The 16,980-nt window shown below is 57.6% G+C and overlaps 32 non-coding genes and 1 pseudogene across 32 annotated transcripts; all 33 read left to right on the top strand.

Annotated features, from left to right (window-relative positions):
• The first annotated feature begins 295 nt into the window (after positions 1–295).
• On the top strand, positions 296–414 carry LOC144540154 (5S ribosomal RNA). Its single transcript, XR_013505376.1, has one exon. It is a non-coding gene; the product is annotated as a 5S ribosomal RNA (ribosomal RNA).
• Positions 415–809: 395 nt separating this feature from the next.
• LOC144540153 (5S ribosomal RNA) lies at positions 810–928 on the top strand. Its single transcript, XR_013505375.1, has one exon. It is a non-coding gene; the product is annotated as a 5S ribosomal RNA (ribosomal RNA).
• A 395-nt stretch (positions 929–1,323) lies between these two features.
• Positions 1,324–1,442, top strand: LOC144540152 (5S ribosomal RNA). The gene has a single exon (XR_013505374.1). It is a non-coding gene; the product is annotated as a 5S ribosomal RNA (ribosomal RNA).
• A 395-nt stretch (positions 1,443–1,837) lies between these two features.
• Positions 1,838–1,956, top strand: LOC144541041 (5S ribosomal RNA). The gene has a single exon (XR_013506256.1). It is a non-coding gene; the product is annotated as a 5S ribosomal RNA (ribosomal RNA).
• Positions 1,957–2,348: 392 nt separating this feature from the next.
• LOC144540151 (5S ribosomal RNA) lies at positions 2,349–2,467 on the top strand. Its single transcript, XR_013505373.1, has one exon. It is a non-coding gene; the product is annotated as a 5S ribosomal RNA (ribosomal RNA).
• A 395-nt stretch (positions 2,468–2,862) lies between these two features.
• LOC144540149 (5S ribosomal RNA) lies at positions 2,863–2,981 on the top strand. The gene has a single exon (XR_013505371.1). It is a non-coding gene; the product is annotated as a 5S ribosomal RNA (ribosomal RNA).
• Positions 2,982–3,376: 395 nt separating this feature from the next.
• LOC144540148 (5S ribosomal RNA) lies at positions 3,377–3,495 on the top strand. Its single transcript, XR_013505370.1, has one exon. It is a non-coding gene; the product is annotated as a 5S ribosomal RNA (ribosomal RNA).
• Positions 3,496–3,887: 392 nt separating this feature from the next.
• LOC144540973 (5S ribosomal RNA) lies at positions 3,888–4,006 on the top strand. Its single transcript, XR_013506189.1, has one exon. It is a non-coding gene; the product is annotated as a 5S ribosomal RNA (ribosomal RNA).
• A 392-nt stretch (positions 4,007–4,398) lies between these two features.
• LOC144540147 (5S ribosomal RNA) lies at positions 4,399–4,517 on the top strand. The gene has a single exon (XR_013505369.1). It is a non-coding gene; the product is annotated as a 5S ribosomal RNA (ribosomal RNA).
• Positions 4,518–4,912: 395 nt separating this feature from the next.
• LOC144541040 (5S ribosomal RNA) lies at positions 4,913–5,031 on the top strand. The gene has a single exon (XR_013506255.1). It is a non-coding gene; the product is annotated as a 5S ribosomal RNA (ribosomal RNA).
• Positions 5,032–5,426: 395 nt separating this feature from the next.
• LOC144540146 (5S ribosomal RNA) lies at positions 5,427–5,545 on the top strand. The gene has a single exon (XR_013505368.1). It is a non-coding gene; the product is annotated as a 5S ribosomal RNA (ribosomal RNA).
• Positions 5,546–5,940: 395 nt separating this feature from the next.
• LOC144540145 (5S ribosomal RNA) lies at positions 5,941–6,059 on the top strand. The gene has a single exon (XR_013505367.1). It is a non-coding gene; the product is annotated as a 5S ribosomal RNA (ribosomal RNA).
• A 392-nt stretch (positions 6,060–6,451) lies between these two features.
• On the top strand, positions 6,452–6,570 carry LOC144540144 (5S ribosomal RNA). Its single transcript, XR_013505366.1, has one exon. It is a non-coding gene; the product is annotated as a 5S ribosomal RNA (ribosomal RNA).
• Positions 6,571–6,962: 392 nt separating this feature from the next.
• LOC144540143 (5S ribosomal RNA) lies at positions 6,963–7,081 on the top strand. Its single transcript, XR_013505365.1, has one exon. It is a non-coding gene; the product is annotated as a 5S ribosomal RNA (ribosomal RNA).
• A 392-nt stretch (positions 7,082–7,473) lies between these two features.
• LOC144540142 (5S ribosomal RNA) lies at positions 7,474–7,592 on the top strand. The gene has a single exon (XR_013505364.1). It is a non-coding gene; the product is annotated as a 5S ribosomal RNA (ribosomal RNA).
• Positions 7,593–7,984: 392 nt separating this feature from the next.
• Positions 7,985–8,093, top strand: LOC144541330 (5S ribosomal RNA; annotated as a pseudogene).
• A 392-nt stretch (positions 8,094–8,485) lies between these two features.
• Positions 8,486–8,604, top strand: LOC144540141 (5S ribosomal RNA). The gene has a single exon (XR_013505363.1). It is a non-coding gene; the product is annotated as a 5S ribosomal RNA (ribosomal RNA).
• A 392-nt stretch (positions 8,605–8,996) lies between these two features.
• On the top strand, positions 8,997–9,115 carry LOC144540140 (5S ribosomal RNA). Its single transcript, XR_013505362.1, has one exon. It is a non-coding gene; the product is annotated as a 5S ribosomal RNA (ribosomal RNA).
• Positions 9,116–9,507: 392 nt separating this feature from the next.
• On the top strand, positions 9,508–9,626 carry LOC144540138 (5S ribosomal RNA). Its single transcript, XR_013505360.1, has one exon. It is a non-coding gene; the product is annotated as a 5S ribosomal RNA (ribosomal RNA).
• Positions 9,627–10,018: 392 nt separating this feature from the next.
• On the top strand, positions 10,019–10,137 carry LOC144540137 (5S ribosomal RNA). Its single transcript, XR_013505359.1, has one exon. It is a non-coding gene; the product is annotated as a 5S ribosomal RNA (ribosomal RNA).
• A 392-nt stretch (positions 10,138–10,529) lies between these two features.
• LOC144540136 (5S ribosomal RNA) lies at positions 10,530–10,648 on the top strand. Its single transcript, XR_013505358.1, has one exon. It is a non-coding gene; the product is annotated as a 5S ribosomal RNA (ribosomal RNA).
• A 392-nt stretch (positions 10,649–11,040) lies between these two features.
• On the top strand, positions 11,041–11,159 carry LOC144540135 (5S ribosomal RNA). Its single transcript, XR_013505357.1, has one exon. It is a non-coding gene; the product is annotated as a 5S ribosomal RNA (ribosomal RNA).
• A 392-nt stretch (positions 11,160–11,551) lies between these two features.
• Positions 11,552–11,670, top strand: LOC144540134 (5S ribosomal RNA). Its single transcript, XR_013505356.1, has one exon. It is a non-coding gene; the product is annotated as a 5S ribosomal RNA (ribosomal RNA).
• Positions 11,671–12,062: 392 nt separating this feature from the next.
• LOC144540133 (5S ribosomal RNA) lies at positions 12,063–12,181 on the top strand. The gene has a single exon (XR_013505355.1). It is a non-coding gene; the product is annotated as a 5S ribosomal RNA (ribosomal RNA).
• Positions 12,182–12,573: 392 nt separating this feature from the next.
• Positions 12,574–12,692, top strand: LOC144540884 (5S ribosomal RNA). The gene has a single exon (XR_013506102.1). It is a non-coding gene; the product is annotated as a 5S ribosomal RNA (ribosomal RNA).
• A 392-nt stretch (positions 12,693–13,084) lies between these two features.
• On the top strand, positions 13,085–13,203 carry LOC144540132 (5S ribosomal RNA). The gene has a single exon (XR_013505354.1). It is a non-coding gene; the product is annotated as a 5S ribosomal RNA (ribosomal RNA).
• A 392-nt stretch (positions 13,204–13,595) lies between these two features.
• Positions 13,596–13,714, top strand: LOC144540131 (5S ribosomal RNA). The gene has a single exon (XR_013505353.1). It is a non-coding gene; the product is annotated as a 5S ribosomal RNA (ribosomal RNA).
• A 392-nt stretch (positions 13,715–14,106) lies between these two features.
• LOC144540854 (5S ribosomal RNA) lies at positions 14,107–14,225 on the top strand. Its single transcript, XR_013506072.1, has one exon. It is a non-coding gene; the product is annotated as a 5S ribosomal RNA (ribosomal RNA).
• Positions 14,226–14,617: 392 nt separating this feature from the next.
• On the top strand, positions 14,618–14,736 carry LOC144540130 (5S ribosomal RNA). The gene has a single exon (XR_013505352.1). It is a non-coding gene; the product is annotated as a 5S ribosomal RNA (ribosomal RNA).
• A 392-nt stretch (positions 14,737–15,128) lies between these two features.
• On the top strand, positions 15,129–15,247 carry LOC144540129 (5S ribosomal RNA). Its single transcript, XR_013505351.1, has one exon. It is a non-coding gene; the product is annotated as a 5S ribosomal RNA (ribosomal RNA).
• A 392-nt stretch (positions 15,248–15,639) lies between these two features.
• On the top strand, positions 15,640–15,758 carry LOC144540127 (5S ribosomal RNA). Its single transcript, XR_013505349.1, has one exon. It is a non-coding gene; the product is annotated as a 5S ribosomal RNA (ribosomal RNA).
• A 392-nt stretch (positions 15,759–16,150) lies between these two features.
• On the top strand, positions 16,151–16,269 carry LOC144540126 (5S ribosomal RNA). The gene has a single exon (XR_013505348.1). It is a non-coding gene; the product is annotated as a 5S ribosomal RNA (ribosomal RNA).
• Positions 16,270–16,661: 392 nt separating this feature from the next.
• On the top strand, positions 16,662–16,780 carry LOC144540125 (5S ribosomal RNA). The gene has a single exon (XR_013505347.1). It is a non-coding gene; the product is annotated as a 5S ribosomal RNA (ribosomal RNA).
• Positions 16,781–16,980: the final 200 nt, after the last annotated feature.

Below are 16,980 nucleotides of genomic sequence, written 5' to 3'. Positions count from 1 at the left end.
AGAGGAAGTACAAGGACGACATCACGTCCCGTGTGCCAGCAACAGCTGGCTTTCCCTCGGGGAGGCTGCAAACTTATCACAGCATGCATTTGTGTCCCTGCCGTCGCTGAACAGCGCAAATGTAGGGGAGAGAAAAGACTGCGGCCTTGCTCCCGGTGAGCACAACGGCTGAGGGCGTCAATGATAATAGAGGGCAGAGAAATAGGCCCATTTGGTGGCCGGTTTTCAAAGGGCCCTGCAGTAGGCACAGGCTAAGCCGTGTATAAAAGGCCTCCCTGCCGCCGCCGCCTCAATTGCTTACGGCCATACCACTCTGAACACGCCCGATCTCGTCCGATCTCGGAAGCTAAGCAGGGTCGGGCCTGGTTAGTACTTGGATGGGAGACCGCCTGGGAATACCAGGTGCTGTAAGCTTTTTCATCTTTCTAGGCAGCAGAGGGCGCTGCTCCCTCTCCGGGGGAGACAGGGGGCCTCCAACAACAGTGCTGGCCAGCGGCAGTGCAGTCACTTTTGCAGAGGAAGTACAAGGACGACATCACGTCCCGTGTGCCAGCAACAGCTGGCTTTCCCTCGGGGAGGCTGCAAACTTATCACAGCATGCATTTGTGTCCCTGCCGTCGCTGAACAGCGCAAATGTAGGGGAGAGAAAAGACTGCGGCCTTGCTCCCGGTGAGCACAACGGCTGAGGGCGTCAATGATAATAGAGGGCAGAGAAATAGGCCCATTTGGTGGCCGGTTTTCAAAGGGCCCTGCAGTAGGCACAGGCTAAGCCGTGTATAAAAGGCCTCCCTGCCGCCGCCGCCTCAATTGCTTACGGCCATACCACTCTGAACACGCCCGATCTCGTCCGATCTCGGAAGCTAAGCAGGGTCGGGCCTGGTTAGTACTTGGATGGGAGACCGCCTGGGAATACCAGGTGCTGTAAGCTTTTTCATCTTTCTAGGCAGCAGAGGGCGCTGCTCCCTCTCCGGGGGAGACAGGGGGCCTCCAACAACAGTGCTGGCCAGCGGCAGTGCAGTCACTTTTGCAGAGGAAGTACAAGGACGACATCACGTCCCGTGTGCCAGCAACAGCTGGCTTTCCCTCGGGGAGGCTGCAAACTTATCACAGCATGCATTTGTGTCCCTGCCGTCGCTGAACAGCGCAAATGTAGGGGAGAGAAAAGACTGCGGCCTTGCTCCCGGTGAGCACAACGGCTGAGGGCGTCAATGATAATAGAGGGCAGAGAAATAGGCCCATTTGGTGGCCGGTTTTCAAAGGGCCCTGCAGTAGGCACAGGCTAAGCCGTGTATAAAAGGCCTCCCTGCCGCCGCCGCCTCAATTGCTTACGGCCATACCACTCTGAACACGCCCGATCTCGTCCGATCTCGGAAGCTAAGCAGGGTCGGGCCTGGTTAGTACTTGGATGGGAGACCGCCTGGGAATACCAGGTGCTGTAAGCTTTTTCATCTTTCTAGGCAGCAGAGGGCGCTGCTCCCTCTCCGGGGGAGACAGGGGGCCTCCAACAACAGTGGTGGCCAGCGGCAGTGCAGTCACTTTTGCAGAGGAAGTACAAGGACGACATCACGTCCCGTGTGCCAGCAACAGCTGGCTTTCCCTCGGGGAGGCTGCAAACTTATCACAGCATGCATTTGTGTCCCTGCCGTCGCTGAACAGCGCAAATGTAGGGGAGAGAAAAGACTGCGGCCTTGCTCCCGGTGAGCACAACGACTGAGGGCGTCAATGATAATAGAGGGCAGAGAAATAGGCCCATTTGGTGGCCGGTTTTCAAAGGGCCCTGCAGTAGGCACAGGCTAAGCCGTGTATAAAAGGCCTCCCTGCCGCCGCCGCCTCAATTGCTTACGGCCATACCACTCTGAACACGCCCGATCTCGTCCGATCTCGGAAGCTAAGCAGGGTCGGGCCTGGTTAGTACTTGGATGGGAGACCGCCTGGGAATACCAGGTGCTGTACGCTTTTTCATCTTTCTAGGCAGCAGAGGGCGCTGCTCCCTCTCCGGGGGAGACAGGGGGCCTCCAACAACAGTGCTGGCCAGCGGCAGTGCAGTCACTTTTGCAGAGGAAGTACAAGGACGACATCACGTCCCGTGTGCCAGCAACAGCTGGCTTTCCCTCGGGGAGGCTGCAAACTTATCACAGCATGCATTTGTGTCCCTGCCGTCGCTGAACAGCGCAAATGTAGGGGAGAGAAAAGACTGCGGCCTTGCTCCCGGTGAGCACAACGGCTGAGGGCGTCAATGATAATAGAGGGCAGAGAAATAGGCCCATTTGGTGGCCGGTTTTCAAAGGGCCCTGCAGTAGGCACAGGCTAAGCCGTGTATAAAAGGCCTCCCTGCCGCCGCCTCAATTGCTTACGGCCATACCACTCTGAACACGCCCGATCTCGTCCGATCTCGGAAGCTAAGCAGGGTCGGGCCTGGTTAGTACTTGGATGGGAGACCGCCTGGGAATACCAGGTGCTGTAAGCTTTTTCATCTTTCTAGGCAGCAGAGGGCGCTGCTCCCTCTCCGGGGGAGACAGGGGGCCTCCAACAACAGTGCTGGCCAGCGGCAGTGCAGTCACTTTTGCAGAGGAAGTACAAGGACGACATCACGTCCCGTGTGCCAGCAACAGCTGGCTTTCCCTCGGGGAGGCTGCAAACTTATCACAGCATGCATTTGTGTCCCTGCCGTCGCTGAACAGCGCAAATGTAGGGGAGAGAAAAGACTGCGGCCTTGCTCCCGGTGAGCACAACGGCTGAGGGCGTCAATGATAATAGAGGGCAGAGAAATAGGCCCATTTGGTGGCCGGTTTTCAAAGGGCCCTGCAGTAGGCACAGGCTAAGCCGTGTATAAAAGGCCTCCCTGCCGCCGCCGCCTCAATTGCTTACGGCCATACCACTCTGAACACGCCCGATCTCGTCCGATCTCGGAAGCTAAGCAGGGTCGGGCCTGGTTAGTACTTGGATGGGAGACCGCCTGGGAATACCAGGTGCTGTAAGCTTTTTCATCTTTCTAGGCAGCAGAGGGCGCTGCTCCCTCTCCGGGGGAGACAGGGGGCCTCCAACAACAGTGCTGGCCAGCGGCAGTGCAGTCACTTTTGCAGAGGAAGTACAAGGACGACATCACGTCCCGTGTGCCAGCAACAGCTGGCTTTCCCTCGGGGAGGCTGCAAACTTATCACAGCATGCATTTGTGTCCCTGCCGTCGCTGAACAGCGCAAATGTAGGGGAGAGAAAAGACTGCGGCCTTGCTCCCGGTGAGCACAACGGCTGAGGGCGTCAATGATAATAGAGGGCAGAGAAATAGGCCCATTTGGTGGCCGGTTTTCAAAGGGCCCTGCAGTAGGCACAGGCTAAGCCGTGTATAAAAGGCCTCCCTGCCGCCGCCGCTTCAATTGCTTACGGCCATACCACTCTGAACACGCCCGATCTCGTCCGATCTCGGAAGCTAAGCAGGGTCGGGCCTGGTTAGTACTTGGATGGGAGACCGCCTGGGAATACCAGGTGCTGTAAGCTTTTTCATCTTTCTAGGCAGCAGAGGGCGCTGCTCCCTCTCCGGGGGAGACAGGGGGCCTCCAACAACAGTGCTGGCCAGCGGCAGTGCAGTCACTTTTGCAGAGGAAGTACAAGGACGACATCACGTCCCGTGTGCCAGCAACAGCTGGCTTTCCCTCGGGGAGGCTGCAAACTTATCACAGCATGCATTTGTGTCCCTGCCGTCGCTGAACAGCGCAAATGTAGGGGAGAGAAAAGACTGCGGCCTTGCTCCCGGTGAGCACAACGGCTGAGGGCGTCAATGATAATAGAGGGCAGAGAAATAGGCCCATTTGGTGGCCGGTTTTCAAAGGGCCCTGCAGTAGGCACAGGCTAAGCCGTGTATAAAAGGCCTCCCTGCCGCCGCCTCAATTGCTTACGGCCATATCACTCTGAACACGCCCGATCTCGTCCGATCTCGGAAGCTAAGCAGGGTCGGGCCTGGTTAGTACTTGGATGGGAGACCGCCTGGGAATACCAGGTGCTGTAAGCTTTTTCATCTTTCTAGGCAGCAGAGGGCGCTGCTCCCTCTCCGGGGGAGACAGGGGGCCTCCAACAACAGTGCTGGCCAGCGGCAGTGCAGTCACTTTTGCAGAGGAAGTACAAGGACGACATCACGTCCCGTGTGCCAGCAACAGCTGGCTTTCCCTCGGGGAGGCTGCAAACTTATCACAGCATGCATTTGTGTCCCTGCCGTCGCTGAACAGCGCAAATGTAGGGGAGAGAAAAGACTGCGGCCTTGCTCCCGGTGAGCACAACGGCTGAGGGCGTCAATGATAATAGAGGGCAGAGAAATAGGCCCATTTGGTGGCCGGTTTTCAAAGGGCCCTGCAGTAGGCACAGGCTAAGCCGTGTATAAAAGGCCTCCCTGCCGCTGCCTCAATTGCTTACGGCCATACCACTCTGAACACGCCCGATCTCGTCCGATCTCGGAAGCTAAGCAGGGTCGGGCCTGGTTAGTACTTGGATGGGAGACCGCCTGGGAATACCAGGTGCTGTAAGCTTTTTCATCTTTCTAGGCAGCAGAGGGCGCTGCTCCCTCTCCGGGGGAGACAGGGGGCCTCCAACAACAGTGCTGGCCAGCGGCAGTGCAGTCACTTTTGCAGAGGAAGTACAAGGACGACATCACGTCCCGTGTGCCAGCAACAGCTGGCTTTCCCTCGGGGAGGCTGCAAACTTATCACAGCATGCATTTGTGTCCCTGCCGTCGCTGAACAGCGCAAATGTAGGGGAGAGAAAAGACTGCGGCCTTGCTCCCGGTGAGCACAACGGCTGAGGGCGTCAATGATAATAGAGGGCAGAGAAATAGGCCCATTTGGTGGCCGGTTTTCAAAGGGCCCTGCAGTAGGCACAGGCTAAGCCGTGTATAAAAGGCCTCCCTGCCGCCGTCGCCTCAATTGCTTACGGCCATACCACTCTGAACACGCCCGATCTCGTCCGATCTCGGAAGCTAAGCAGGGTCGGGCCTGGTTAGTACTTGGATGGGAGACCGCCTGGGAATACCAGGTGCTGTACGCTTTTTCATCTTTCTAGGCAGCAGAGGGCGCTGCTCCCTCTCCGGGGGAGACAGGGGGCCTCCAACAACAGTGCTGGCCAGCGGCAGTGCAGTCACTTTTGCAGAGGAAGTACAAGGACGACATCACGTCCCGTGTGCCAGCAACAGCTGGCTTTCCCTCGGGGAGGCTGCAAACTTATCACAGCATGCATTTGTGTCCCTGCCGTCGCTGAACAGCGCAAATGTAGGGGAGAGAAAATACTGCGGCCTTGCTCCCGGTGAGCACAACGGCTGAGGGCGTCAATGATAATAGAGGGCAGAGAAATAGGCCCATTTGGTGGCCGGTTTTCAAAGGGCCCTGCAGTAGGCACAGGCTAAGCCGTGTATAAAAGGCCTCCCTGCCGCCGCCGCCTCAATTGCTTACGGCCATACCACTCTGAACACGCCCGATCTCGTCCGATCTCGGAAGCTAAGCAGGGTCGGGCCTGGTTAGTACTTGGATGGGAGACCGCCTGGGAATACCAGGTGCTGTAAGCTTTTTCATCTTTCTAGGCAGCAGAGGGCGCTGCTCCCTCTCCGGGGGAGACAGGGGGCCTCCAACAACAGTGCTGGCCAGCGGCAGTGCAGTCACTTTTGCAGAGGAAGTACAAGGACGACATCACGTCCCGTGTGCCAGCAACAGCTGGCTTTCCCTCGGGGAGGCTGCAAACTTATCACAGCATGCATTTGTGTCCCTGCCGTCGCTGAACAGCGCAAATGTAGGGGAGAGAAAAGACTGCGGCCTTGCTCCCGGTGAGCACAACGGCTGAGGGCGTCAATGATAATAGAGGGCAGAGAAATAGGCCCATTTGGTGGCCGGTTTTCAAAGGGCCCTGCAGTAGGCACAGGCTAAGCCGTGTATAAAAGGCCTCCCTGCCGCCGCCGCCTCAATTGCTTACGGCCATACCACTCTGAACACGCCCGATCTCGTCCGATCTCGGAAGCTAAGCAGGGTCGGGCCTGGTTAGTACTTGGATGGGAGACCGCCTGGGAATACCAGGTGCTGTAAGCTTTTTCATCTTTCTAGGCAGCAGAGGGCGCTGCTCCCTCTCCGGGGGAGACAGGGGGCCTCCAACAACAGTGCTGGCCAGCGGCAGTGCAGTCACTTTTGCAGAGGAAGTACAAGGACGACATCACGTCCCGTGTGCCAGCAACAGCTGGCTTTCCCTCGGGGAGGCTGCAAACTTATCACAGCATGCATTTGTGTCCCTGCCGTCGCTGAACAGCGCAAATGTAGGGGAGAGAAAAGACTGCGGCCTTGCTCCCGGTGAGCACAACGGCTGAGGGCGTCAATGATAATAGAGGGCAGAGAAATAGGCCCATTTGGTGGCCGGTTTTCAAAGGGCCCTGCAGTAGGCACAGGCTAAGCCGTGTATAAAAGGCCTCCCTGCCGCCGCCTCAATTGCTTACGGCCATACCACTCTGAACACGCCCGATCTCGTCCGATCTCGGAAGCTAAGCAGGGTCGGGCCTGGTTAGTACTTGGATGGGAGACCGCCTGGGAATACCAGGTGCTGTAAGCTTTTTCATCTTTCTAGGCAGCAGAGGGCGCTGCTCCCTCTCCGGGGGAGACAGGGGGCCTCCAACAACAGTGCTGGCCAGCGGCAGTGCAGTCACTTTTGCAGAGGAAGTACAAGGACGACATCACGTCCCGTGTGCCAGCAACAGCTGGCTTTCCCTCGGGGAGGCTGCAAACTTATCACAGCATGCATTTGTGTCCCTGCCGTCGCTGAACAGCGCAAATGTAGGGGAGAGAAAAGACTGCGGCCTTGCTCCCGGTGAGCACAACGGCTGAGGGCGTCAATGATAATAGAGGGCAGAGAAATAGGCCCATTTGGTGGCCGGTTTTCAAAGGGCCCTGCAGTAGGCACAGGCTAAGCCGTGTATAAAAGGCCTCCCTGCCGCCGCCTCAATTGCTTACGGCCATACCACTCTGAACACGCCCGATCTCGTCCGATCTCGGAAGCTAAGCAGGGTCGGGCCTGGTTAGTACTTGGATGGGAGACCGCCTGGGAATACCAGGTGCTGTAAGCTTTTTCATCTTTCTAGGCAGCAGAGGGCGCTGCTCCCTCTCCGGGGGAGACAGGGGGCCTCCAACAACAGTGCTGGCCAGCGGCAGTGCAGTCACTTTTGCAGAGGAAGTACAAGGACGACATCACGTCCCGTGTGCCAGCAACAGCTGGCTTTCCCTCGGGGAGGCTGCAAACTTATCACAGCATGCATTTGTGTCCCTGCCGTCGCTGAACAGCGCAAATGTAGGGGAGAGAAAAGACTGCGGCCTTGCTCCCGGTGAGCACAACGGCTGAGGGCGTCAATGATAATAGAGGGCAGAGAAATAGGCCCATTTGGTGGCCGGTTTTCAAAGGGCCCTGCAGTAGGCACAGGCTAAGCCGTGTATAAAAGGCCTCCCTGCCGCCGCCTCAATTGCTTACGGCCATACCACTCTGAACACGCCCGATCTCGTCCGATCTCGGAAGCTAAGCAGGGTCGGGCCTGGTTAGTACTTGGATGGGAGACCGCCTGGGAATACCAGGTGCTGTAAGCTTTTTCATCTTTCTAGGCAGCAGAGGGCGCTGCTCCCTCTCCGGGGGAGACAGGGGGCCTCCAACAACAGTGCTGGCCAGCGGCAGTGCAGTCACTTTTGCAGAGGAAGTACAAGGACGACATCACGTCCCGTGTGCCAGCAACAGCTGGCTTTCCCTCGGGGAGGCTGCAAACTTATCACAGCATGCATTTGTGTCCCTGCCGTCGCTGAACAGCGCAAATGTAGGGGAGAGAAAAGACTGCGGCCTTGCTCCCGGTGAGCACAACGGCTGAGGGCGTCAATGATAATAGAGGGCAGAGAAATAGGCCCATTTGGTGGCCGGTTTTCAAAGGGCCCTGCAGTAGGCACAGGCTAAGCCGTGTATAAAAGGCCTCCCTGCCGCCGCCTCAATTGCTTACGGCCATACCACTCTGAACACGTCCGATCTCGGAAGCTAAGCAGGGTCGGGCCTGGTTAGTACTTGGATGGGAGACCGCCTGGGAATACCAGGTGCTGTAAGCTTTTTCATCTTTCTAGGCAGCAGAGGGCGCTGCTCCCTCTCCGGGGGAGACAGGGGGCCTCCAACAACAGTGCTGGCCAGCGGCAGTGCAGTCACTTTTGCAGAGGAAGTACAAGGACGACATCACGTCCCGTGTGCCAGCAACAGCTGGCTTTCCCTCGGGGAGGCTGCAAACTTATCACAGCATGCATTTGTGTCCCTGCCGTCGCTGAACAGCGCAAATGTAGGGGAGAGAAAAGACTGCGGCCTTGCTCCCGGTGAGCACAACGGCTGAGGGCGTCAATGATAACAGAGGGCAGAGAAATAGGCCCATTTGGTGGCCGGTTTTCAAAGGGCCCTGCAGTAGGCACAGGCTAAGCCGTGTATAAAAGGCCTCCCTGCCGCCGCCTCAATTGCTTACGGCCATACCACTCTGAACACGCCCGATCTCGTCCGATCTCGGAAGCTAAGCAGGGTCGGGCCTGGTTAGTACTTGGATGGGAGACCGCCTGGGAATACCAGGTGCTGTAAGCTTTTTCATCTTTCTAGGCAGCAGAGGGCGCTGCTCCCTCTCCGGGGGAGACAGGGGGCCTCCAACAACAGTGCTGGCCAGCGGCAGTGCAGTCACTTTTGCAGAGGAAGTACAAGGACGACATCACGTCCCGTGTGCCAGCAACAGCTGGCTTTCCCTCGGGGAGGCTGCAAACTTATCACAGCATGCATTTGTGTCCCTGCCGTCGCTGAACAGCGCAAATGTAGGGGAGAGAAAAGACTGCGGCCTTGCTCCCGGTGAGCACAACGGCTGAGGGCGTCAATGATAACAGAGGGCAGAGAAATAGGCCCATTTGGTGGCCGGTTTTCAAAGGGCCCTGCAGTAGGCACAGGCTAAGCCGTGTATAAAAGGCCTCCCTGCCGCCGCCTCAATTGCTTACGGCCATACCACTCTGAACACGCCCGATCTCGTCCGATCTCGGAAGCTAAGCAGGGTCGGGCCTGGTTAGTACTTGGATGGGAGACCGCCTGGGAATACCAGGTGCTGTAAGCTTTTTCATCTTTCTAGGCAGCAGAGGGCGCTGCTCCCTCTCCGGGGGAGACAGGGGGCCTCCAACAACAGTGCTGGCCAGCGGCAGTGCAGTCACTTTTGCAGAGGAAGTACAAGGACGACATCACGTCCCGTGTGCCAGCAACAGCTGGCTTTCCCTCGGGGAGGCTGCAAACTTATCACAGCATGCATTTGTGTCCCTGCCGTCGCTGAACAGCGCAAATGTAGGGGAGAGAAAAGACTGCGGCCTTGCTCCCGGTGAGCACAACGGCTGAGGGCGTCAATGATAATAGAGGGCAGAGAAATAGGCCCATTTGGTGGCCGGTTTTCAAAGGGCCCTGCAGTAGGCACAGGCTAAGCCGTGTATAAAAGGCCTCCCTGCCGCCGCCTCAATTGCTTACGGCCATACCACTCTGAACACGCCCGATCTCGTCCGATCTCGGAAGCTAAGCAGGGTCGGGCCTGGTTAGTACTTGGATGGGAGACCGCCTGGGAATACCAGGTGCTGTAAGCTTTTTCATCTTTCTAGGCAGCAGAGGGCGCTGCTCCCTCTCCGGGGGAGACAGGGGGCCTCCAACAACAGTGCTGGCCAGCGGCAGTGCAGTCACTTTTGCAGAGGAAGTACAAGGACGACATCACGTCCCGTGTGCCAGCAACAGCTGGCTTTCCCTCGGGGAGGCTGCAAACTTATCACAGCATGCATTTGTGTCCCTGCCGTCGCTGAACAGCGCAAATGTAGGGGAGAGAAAAGACTGCGGCCTTGCTCCCGGTGAGCACAACGGCTGAGGGCGTCAATGATAACAGAGGGCAGAGAAATAGGCCCATTTGGTGGCCGGTTTTCAAAGGGCCCTGCAGTAGGCACAGGCTAAGCCGTGTATAAAAGGCCTCCCTGCCGCCGCCTCAATTGCTTACGGCCATACCACTCTGAACACGCCCGATCTCGTCCGATCTCGGAAGCTAAGCAGGGTCGGGCCTGGTTAGTACTTGGATGGGAGACCGCCTGGGAATACCAGGTGCTGTAAGCTTTTTCATCTTTCTAGGCAGCAGAGGGCGCTGCTCCCTCTCCGGGGGAGACAGGGGGCCTCCAACAACAGTGCTGGCCAGCGGCAGTGCAGTCACTTTTGCAGAGGAAGTACAAGGACGACATCACGTCCCGTGTGCCAGCAACAGCTGGCTTTCCCTCGGGGAGGCTGCAAACTTATCACAGCATGCATTTGTGTCCCTGCCGTCGCTGAACAGCGCAAATGTAGGGGAGAGAAAAGACTGCGGCCTTGCTCCCGGTGAGCACAACGGCTGAGGGCGTCAATGATAACAGAGGGCAGAGAAATAGGCCCATTTGGTGGCCGGTTTTCAAAGGGCCCTGCAGTAGGCACAGGCTAAGCCGTGTATAAAAGGCCTCCCTGCCGCCGCCTCAATTGCTTACGGCCATACCACTCTGAACACGCCCGATCTCGTCCGATCTCGGAAGCTAAGCAGGGTCGGGCCTGGTTAGTACTTGGATGGGAGACCGCCTGGGAATACCAGGTGCTGTAAGCTTTTTCATCTTTCTAGGCAGCAGAGGGCGCTGCTCCCTCTCCGGGGGAGACAGGGGGCCTCCAACAACAGTGCTGGCCAGCGGCAGTGCAGTCACTTTTGCAGAGGAAGTACAAGGACGACATCACGTCCCGTGTGCCAGCAACAGCTGGCTTTCCCTCGGGGAGGCTGCAAACTTATCACAGCATGCATTTGTGTCCCTGCCGTCGCTGAACAGCGCAAATGTAGGGGAGAGAAAAGACTGCGGCCTTGCTCCCGGTGAGCACAACGGCTGAGGGCGTCAATGATAATAGAGGGCAGAGAAATAGGCCCATTTGGTGGCCGGTTTTCAAAGGGCCCTGCAGTAGGCACAGGCTAAGCCGTGTATAAAAGGCCTCCCTGCCGCCGCCTCAATTGCTTACGGCCATACCACTCTGAACACGCCCGATCTCGTCCGATCTCGGAAGCTAAGCAGGGTCGGGCCTGGTTAGTACTTGGATGGGAGACCGCCTGGGAATACCAGGTGCTGTAAGCTTTTTCATCTTTCTAGGCAGCAGAGGGCGCTGCTCCCTCTCCGGGGGAGACAGGGGGCCTCCAACAACAGTGCTGGCCAGCGGCAGTGCAGTCACTTTTGCAGAGGAAGTACAAGGACGACATCACGTCCCGTGTGCCAGCAACAGCTGGCTTTCCCTCGGGGAGGCTGCAAACTTATCACAGCATGCATTTGTGTCCCTGCCGTCGCTGAACAGCGCAAATGTAGGGGAGAGAAAAGACTGCGGCCTTGCTCCCGGTGAGCACGACGGCTGAGGGCGTCAATGATAATAGAGGGCAGAGAAATAGGCCCATTTGGTGGCCGGTTTTCAAAGGGCCCTGCAGTAGGCACAGGCTAAGCCGTGTATAAAAGGCCTCCCTGCCGCCGCCTCAATTGCTTACGGCCATACCACTCTGAACACGCCCGATCTCGTCCGATCTCGGAAGCTAAGCAGGGTCGGGCCTGGTTAGTACTTGGATGGGAGACCGCCTGGGAATACCAGGTGCTGTAAGCTTTTTCATCTTTCTAGGCAGCAGAGGGCGCTGCTCCCTCTCCGGGGGAGACAGGGGGCCTCCAACAACAGTGCTGGCCAGCGGCAGTGCAGTCACTTTTGCAGAGGAAGTACAAGGACGACATCACGTCCCGTGTGCCAGCAACAGCTGGCTTTCCCTCGGGGAGGCTGCAAACTTATCACAGCATGCATTTGTGTCCCTGCCGTCGCTGAACAGCGCAAATGTAGGGGAGAGAAAAGACTGCGGCCTTGCTCCCGGTGAGCACGACGGCTGAGGGCGTCAATGATAATAGAGGGCAGAGAAATAGGCCCATTTGGTGGCCGGTTTTCAAAGGGCCCTGCAGTAGGCACAGGCTAAGCCGTGTATAAAAGGCCTCCCTGCCGCCGCCTCAATTGCTTACGGCCATACCACTCTGAACACGCCCGATCTCGTCCGATCTCGGAAGCTAAGCAGGGTCGGGCCTGGTTAGTACTTGGATGGGAGACCGCCTGGGAATACCAGGTGCTGTAAGCTTTTTCATCTTTCTAGGCAGCAGAGGGCGCTGCTCCCTCTCCGGGGGAGACAGGGGGCCTCCAACAACAGTGCTGGCCAGCGGCAGTGCAGTCACTTTTGCAGAGGAAGTACAAGGACGACATCACGTCCCGTGTGCCAGCAACAGCTGGCTTTCCCTCGGGGAGGCTGCAAACTTATCACAGCATGCATTTGTGTCCCTGCCGTCGCTGAACAGCGCAAATGTAGGGGAGAGAAAAGACTGCGGCCTTGCTCCCGGTGAGCACGACGGCTGAGGGCGTCAATGATAATAGAGGGCAGAGAAATAGGCCCATTTGGTGGCCGGTTTTCAAAGGGCCCTGCAGTAGGCACAGGCTAAGCCGTGTATAAAAGGCCTCCCTGCCGCCGCCTCAATTGCTTACGGCCATACCACTCTGAACACGCCCGATCTCGTCCGATCTCGGAAGCTAAGCAGGGTCGGGCCTGGTTAGTACTTGGATGGGAGACCGCCTGGGAATATCAGGTGCTGTAAGCTTTTTCATCTTTCTAGGCAGCAGAGGGCGCTGCTCCCTCTCCGGGGGAGACAGGGGGCCTCCAACAACAGTGCTGGCCAGCGGCAGTGCAGTCACTTTTGCAGAGGAAGTACAAGGACGACATCACGTCCCGTGTGCCAGCAACAGCTGGCTTTCCCTCGGGGAGGCTGCAAACTTATCACAGCATGCATTTGTGTCCCTGCCGTCGCTGAACAGCGCAAATGTAGGGGAGAGAAAAGACTGCGGCCTTGCTCCCGGTGAGCACAACGGCTGAGGGCGTCAATGATAATAGAGGGCAGAGAAATAGGCCCATTTGGTGGCCGGTTTTCAAAGGGCCCTGCAGTAGGCACAGGCTAAGCCGTGTATAAAAGGCCTCCCTGCCGCCGCCTCAATTGCTTACGGCCATACCACTCTGAACACGCCCGATCTCGTCCGATCTCGGAAGCTAAGCAGGGTCGGGCCTGGTTAGTACTTGGATGGGAGACCGCCTGGGAATACCAGGTGCTGTAAGCTTTTTCATCTTTCTAGGCAGCAGAGGGCGCTGCTCCCTCTCCGGGGGAGACAGGGGGCCTCCAACAACAGTGCTGGCCAGCGGCAGTGCAGTCACTTTTGCAGAGGAAGTACAAGGACGACATCACGTCCCGTGTGCCAGCAACAGCTGGCTTTCCCTCGGGGAGGCTGCAAACTTATCACAGCATGCATTTGTGTCCCTGCCGTCGCTGAACAGCGCAAATGTAGGGGAGAGAAAAGACTGCGGCCTTGCTCCCGGTGAGCACAACGGCTGAGGGCGTCAATGATAACAGAGGGCAGAGAAATAGGCCCATTTGGTGGCCGGTTTTCAAAGGGCCCTGCAGTAGGCACAGGCTAAGCCGTGTATAAAAGGCCTCCCTGCCGCCGCCTCAATTGCTTACGGCCATACCACTCTGAACACGCCCGATCTCGTCCGATCTCGGAAGCTAAGCAGGGTCGGGCCTGGTTAGTACTTGGATGGGAGACCGCCTGGGAATACCAGGTGCTGTAAGCTTTTTCATCTTTCTAGGCAGCAGAGGGCGCTGCTCCCTCTCCGGGGGAGACAGGGGGCCTCCAACAACAGTGCTGGCCAGCGGCAGTGCAGTCACTTTTGCAGAGGAAGTACAAGGACGACATCACGTCCCGTGTGCCAGCAACAGCTGGCTTTCCCTCGGGGAGGCTGCAAACTTATCACAGCATGCATTTGTGTCCCTGCCGTCGCTGAACAGCGCAAATGTAGGGGAGAGAAAAGACTGCGGCCTTGCTCCCGGTGAGCACAACGGCTGAGGGCGTCAATGATAACAGAGGGCAGAGAAATAGGCCCATTTGGTGGCCGGTTTTCAAAGGGCCCTGCAGTAGGCACAGGCTAAGCCGTGTATAAAAGGCCTCCCTGCCGCCGCCTCAATTGCTTACGGCCATACCACTCTGAACACGCCCGATCTCGTCCGATCTCGGAAGATAAGCAGGGTCGGGCCTGGTTAGTACTTGGATGGGAGACCGCCTGGGAATACCAGGTGCTGTAAGCTTTTTCATCTTTCTAGGCAGCAGAGGGCGCTGCTCCCTCTCCGGGGGAGACAGGGGGCCTCCAACAACAGTGCTGGCCAGCGGCAGTGCAGTCACTTTTGCAGAGGAAGTACAAGGACGACATCACGTCCCGTGTGCCAGCAACAGCTGGCTTTCCCTCGGGGAGGCTGCAAACTTATCACAGCATGCATTTGTGTCCCTGCCGTCGCTGAACAGCGCAAATGTAGGGGAGAGAAAAGACTGCGGCCTTGCTCCCGGTGAGCACAACGGCTGAGGGCGTCAATGATAACAGAGGGCAGAGAAATAGGCCCATTTGGTGGCCGGTTTTCAAAGGGCCCTGCAGTAGGCACAGGCTAAGCCGTGTATAAAAGGCCTCCCTGCCGCCGCCTCAATTGCTTACGGCCATACCACTCTGAACACGCCCGATCTCGTCCGATCTCGGAAGCTAAGCAGGGTCGGGCCTGGTTAGTACTTGGATGGGAGACCGCCTGGGAATACCAGGTGCTGTAAGCTTTTTCATCTTTCTAGGCAGCAGAGGGCGCTGCTCCCTCTCCGGGGGAGACAGGGGGCCTCCAACAACAGTGCTGGCCAGCGGCAGTGCAGTCACTTTTGCAGAGGAAGTACAAGGACGACATCACGTCCCGTGTGCCAGCAACAGCTGGCTTTCCCTCGGGGAGGCTGCAAACTTATCACAGCATGCATTTGTGTCCCTGCCGTCGCTGAACAGCGCAAATGTAGGGGAGAGAAAAGACTGCGGCCTTGCTCCCGGTGAGCACAACGGCTGAGGGCGTCAATGATAATAGAGGGCAGAGAAATAGGCCCATTTGGTGGCCGGTTTTCAAAGGGCCCTGCAGTAGGCACAGGCTAAGCCGTGTATAAAAGGCCTCCCTGCCGCCGCCTCAATTGCTTACGGCCATACCACTCTGAACACGCCCGATCTCGTCCGATCTCGGAAGCTAAGCAGGGTCGGGCCTGGTTAGTACTTGGATGGGAGACCGCCTGGGAATACCAGGTGCTGTAAGCTTTTTCATCTTTCTAGGCAGCAGAGGGCGCTGCTCCCTCTCCGGGGGAGACAGGGGGCCTCCAACAACAGTGCTGGCCAGCGGCAGTGCAGTCACTTTTGCAGAGGAAGTACAAGGACGACATCACGTCCCGTGTGCCAGCAACAGCTGGCTTTCCCTCGGGGAGGCTGCAAACTTATCACAGCATGCATTTGTGTCCCTGCCGTCGCTGAACAGCGCAAATGTAGGGGAGAGAAAAGACTGCGGCCTTGCTCCCGGTGAGCACAACGGCTGAGGGCGTCAATGATAATAGAGGGCAGAGAAATAGGCCCATTTGGTGGCCGGTTTTCAAAGGGCCCTGCAGTAGGCACAGGCTAAGCCGTGTATAAAAGGCCTCCCTGCCGCCGCCTCAATTGCTTACGGCCATACCACTCTGAACACGCCCGATCTCGTCCGATCTCGGAAGCTAAGCAGGGTCGGGCCTGGTTAGTACTTGGATGGGAGACCGCCTGGGAATACCAGGTGCTGTAAGCTTTTTCATCTTTCTAGGCAGCAGAGGGCGCTGCTCCCTCTCCGGGGGAGACAGGGGGCCTCCAACAACAGTGCTGGCCAGCGGCAGTGCAGTCACTTTTGCAGAGGAAGTACAAGGACGACATCACGTCCCGTGTGCCAGCAACAGCTGGCTTTCCCTCGGGGAGGCTGCAAACTTATCACAGCATGCATTTGTGTCCCTGCCGTCGCTGAACAGCGCAAATGTAGGGGAGAGAAAAGACTGCGGCCTTGCTCCCGGTGAGCACAACGGCTGAGGGCGTCAATGATAATAGAGGGCAGAGAAATAGGCCCATTTGGTGGCCGGTTTTCAAAGGGCCCTGCAGTAGGCACAGGCTAAGCCGTGTATAAAAGGCCTCCCTGCCGCCGCCTCAATTGCTTACGGCCATACCACTCTGAACACGCCCGATCTCGTCCGATCTCGGAAGCTAAGCAGGGTCGGGCCTGGTTAGTACTTGGATGGGAGACCGCCTGGGAATACCAGGTGCTGTAAGCTTTTTCATCTTTCTAGGCAGCAGAGGGCGCTGCTCCCTCTCCGGGGGAGACAGGGGGCCTCCAACAACAGTGCTGGCCAGCGGCAGTGCAGTCACTTTTGCAGAGGAAGTACAAGGACGACATCACGTCCCGTGTGCCAGCAACAGCTGGCTTTCCCTCGGGGAGGCTGCAAACTTATCACAGCATGCATTTGTGTCCCTGCCGTCGCTGAACAGCGCAAATGTAGGGGAGAGAAAAGACTGCGGCCTTGCTCCCGGTGAGCACAACGGCTGAGGGCGTCAATGATAATAGAGGGCAGAGAAATAGGCCCATTTGGTGGCCGGTTTTCAAAGGGCCCTGCAGTAGGCACAGGCTAAGCCGTGTATAAAAGGCCTCCCTGCCGCCGCCTCAATTGCTTACGGCCATACCACTCTGAACACGCCCGATCTCGTCCGATCTCGGAAGCTAAGCAGGGTCGGGCCTGGTTAGTACTTGGATGGGAGACCGCCTGGGAATACCAGGTGCTGTAAGCTTTTTCATCTTTCTAGGCAGCAGAGGGCGCTGCTCCCTCTCCGGGGGAGACAGGGGGCCTCCAACAACAGTGCTGGCCAGCGGCAGTGCAGTCACTTTTGCAGAGGAAGTACAAGGACGACATCACGTCCCGTGTGCCAGCAACAGCTGGCTTTCCCTCGGGGAGGCTGCAAACTTATCACAGCATGCATTTGTGTCCCTG

The sequence above is a fragment of the Centroberyx gerrardi genome, chromosome 10, assembly GCF_048128805.1.
Source record: "Centroberyx gerrardi isolate f3 chromosome 10, fCenGer3.hap1.cur.20231027, whole genome shotgun sequence".
NCBI lineage: Eukaryota > Metazoa > Chordata > Actinopteri > Beryciformes > Berycidae > Centroberyx > Centroberyx gerrardi.
The sequence above is the reverse complement of the archived record's forward strand: the minus strand, read 5'-3'. Positions and strand labels throughout refer to the sequence as shown.